This window comes from Triticum aestivum, chromosome 7D (genome assembly GCF_018294505.1).
Source record: "Triticum aestivum cultivar Chinese Spring chromosome 7D, IWGSC CS RefSeq v2.1, whole genome shotgun sequence".
In the NCBI taxonomy this organism is placed as follows: Eukaryota; Viridiplantae; Streptophyta; class Magnoliopsida; order Poales; family Poaceae; genus Triticum; species Triticum aestivum.
The window spans coordinates 293,970,950-293,973,947 of record NC_057814.1 but is presented as its reverse complement, the minus strand read 5'-3'; the positions used below and the strand labels follow the sequence as shown (position 1 = coordinate 293,973,947).

At 40.8% G+C, this 2,998-nt stretch overlaps 1 non-coding gene across 1 annotated transcript; it reads left to right on the top strand.

Annotated features, from left to right (window-relative positions):
• The first annotated feature begins 2,553 nt into the window (after window positions 1-2,553).
• Window positions 2,554-2,657, top strand: LOC123171672 (small nucleolar RNA R71). The gene has a single exon (XR_006485349.1). It is a non-coding gene; the product is annotated as a small nucleolar RNA R71 (small nucleolar RNA).
• The last annotated feature ends 341 nt before the right edge of the window (window positions 2,658-2,998 follow it).

Sequence of the window (2,998 nt, the reverse complement as noted above, 5' to 3'; positions counted from 1 at the left end):
GAGAAGTGCCAGGCCCGAAGGGGATCGGTGGCTGTGCTAGGGATTTTGATCCGTCACGATTTATCTGCCACTTTGCAATTTTGCCCTCCTACTTCTCTTCTTTCTTCCCAAGTTGGTCCCTCTCTTCTTTGGCTAGCCCTCTGGTTACTTCTTATCATCACACACAAGTCCATTCCTCCTTCTCTTCTTTTCACTTGACTAATTCTCTTAGCCACCAAGTCCAGATCTTGGAAGTTTATAGTGCCTTTGCACACTTTTCTGCAAAAGAAACAAATGACTTGTAAATGATTCTTTATATGATTTTCATGCAAGTATTCAATATTTCACAGCAAGAATTGATGGTCATATCTCAATAAACCGCATATTTAAGTGCCAGAAGATGTATATGAAATGTGCTTATCAAGTTCCCCCACACATAAATCTTTGCTTGTCCTCAAGCAAAGGCATGTGATAAGAGGAAGAATGTGAATAGTGAGCTGAGTAAAGAATGTCCTGGTAAAATAGATCCCCAAACAATGCATGCTTTTGGTCTTTGCTAGTGAAAATTAATGGTTAAGAGTGTTACAAAGTAGTAGGATACTAGTAGACTCAATCATTTAAAACTTCTACAATCATAAAAGAAGATCAACAAGTTTAAATGATGACTGTGCCAAATGGTTCCTAAAGAGAGCATGATCCCGAGAACAAAAAGAACTGGAATTAAATCTTGTGATCAAATCACTTATTTACAGAGATAAAGAAATGATTATATTATTATTAGTCTCACCATAGGAACATACCACCGATCCCGAGAACATGGTATACACCTGGCTCGACCAATTATTAGTTTTTGTTTTTGTTTGTCTCACCAAAGGAACATACCACCGATCCCGAGAAAATGGTATACACCTGGTTCGACAAATACATGTTTATTATTAATTACTGCCCAAGCTAACCCGATTTCACATGCCACCGATCCAGGGAACATGACATGCTACTATAGGTAGTCAGACTTATTTATTATTACATATTGAACAAAGGAATTACAATGGCATGAAACATAAGGAAACAAGAATCATCACTCATCCATTTCTGGTTCACATGCTACCGATCCAGAGAACATAGCATGCTAATCCATAGTGGTTAAGTGATTGCTCTAAATGGGAACACACTTGGCACAAATTCAGCATCTAACACTTGATGATCTAGGTGTATCAAGGTAAAAGCAAAAAATGATTAAGTTTTCTAGTGTACTAGGGATTTGAGCACTCAAAACTAATAGCTTCCACTACTTTCAGCAAAGCAAGCATTGTATAGGTCACTAGTTTACAAGGCATTCAACACTCAATTCACATATTCACATCAATCACCCTATGTCGAAGGTAAAATTCAGTGGGACGATATTTAAGAAATGACTCAAGCAACCCAAATAGCAATTGATTTCAGCATGTATCAATGGATGATATATTCGAAATGGGTCATGAAACAGCTCACCGGGCTTTGATGGTGTAGCACTCGCTCGATCATCTCACCAACTGCAGCTCTTCTCCTTTGCTTCCTCATGGATGCTCCAGCTTCACTCTTCTTCGTGTGTGCCCCATTGCTTCTCCTCATCGCCATGCTTTGGGTCCACCAGGATCCCATAGGATGTCATCTCGAACTTGGTCAGCCCACAATGAATGGTGCACAAGCGTAAACCTGAAAGAACACTCAACAAACAAGCCAATACAAATGATAGGGACAATGCCCTCTAAGTCATCAATAGAGTATCCTATCACATAATCATATCTATGGAGCATATGATAAATAGATATCATCAATAAATCGCACGGTGCATAGGCAGTATCCATGATATGGCATATCTTGTCGAGAAAGCTGAGATCATACCTGAGATAGTTAGGAAGAAGCTTCAGGACTACCTCAATTGAAGATATCAAGTGAGGTGTGGTTGTAGAAATTTCCACCGGACTCGTGTCAACAAGTGAAATAGTAGAGCTTGGCTCATTGACATCTGAATCCACCTCATCATAATCAACCATGAAGCTCTCCATCTCAGGCTCAAGTGTTGAGGAATCAATGCAGCTGACATCATCGAAGGAGAACTTCTCCATATCTGGCTCTACCAGCACATGATCAATATGAACTAAAGGTGACTTCTCAATACCAAAAGCAACTAACTGCAGCTCTGGTTCATCCACGGAAGAATCATCACAATGCAAAACTGAATCTCGAATGCTAATATCCATATGATCTGCAGTGTGTGTGTCAACTAGGCTGGTGTCATCATCATCAGAGATAATCCATGAAAGCTCATTCTTGTCACACAGAGAAACTGGTTCTGGCTTTTGTGTAAGACATTCTTGCTGAGTTGAAGTGTGGTGATAGCAAACCAACAAATCTGAGCTGGGTCTCTCACTATACCACTGAAGTTGGTGGAAATCTATGCTCTCAATCAGCAAAAAAGCATCATCAAGTGTCTTGTTTGTAATAGCTCCACCCCCTGCCATATCGACGTAAGATCGAGTGTCCGAAGTCAATCCTCTATAGAATATATACAACTCTAACCATCTCTCGAGCCCGTGGTTAGGACATCTCCTGAATAAAGCCTTGTATCTCTCCCAAACATCATACAAACTCTCGCCTTCACGCTGAACGAAGCTGAAGATCTCATCTCGAATTGCGGACTGCTTGTGTAGTGGGAAATATTTATCCAAGAAAGCTTGTGATATCTCGTTCCAACTGAATGATCTTGATGGCAAGGATCGATACCAAGCACGAGCATCATCTCGGAGAGAGAATGTGAACAACATGCACTTGATAGCATCTTGAGGAACTCCATGGTACTTGACTGTACCTGAATACTCCATGACTCGGTGTTGGTGCTCATAGGGATCCTCAGTAGGCAGTCCTCCAAACTGATGTTGTTGAAGTTCTCTGCCTCAATAGTTGGCCAAACCGGTCCTGTGATATAGCACTGACTTTTGGGCATCCAAAGATCACGAAGCAATGTCATCTTAAC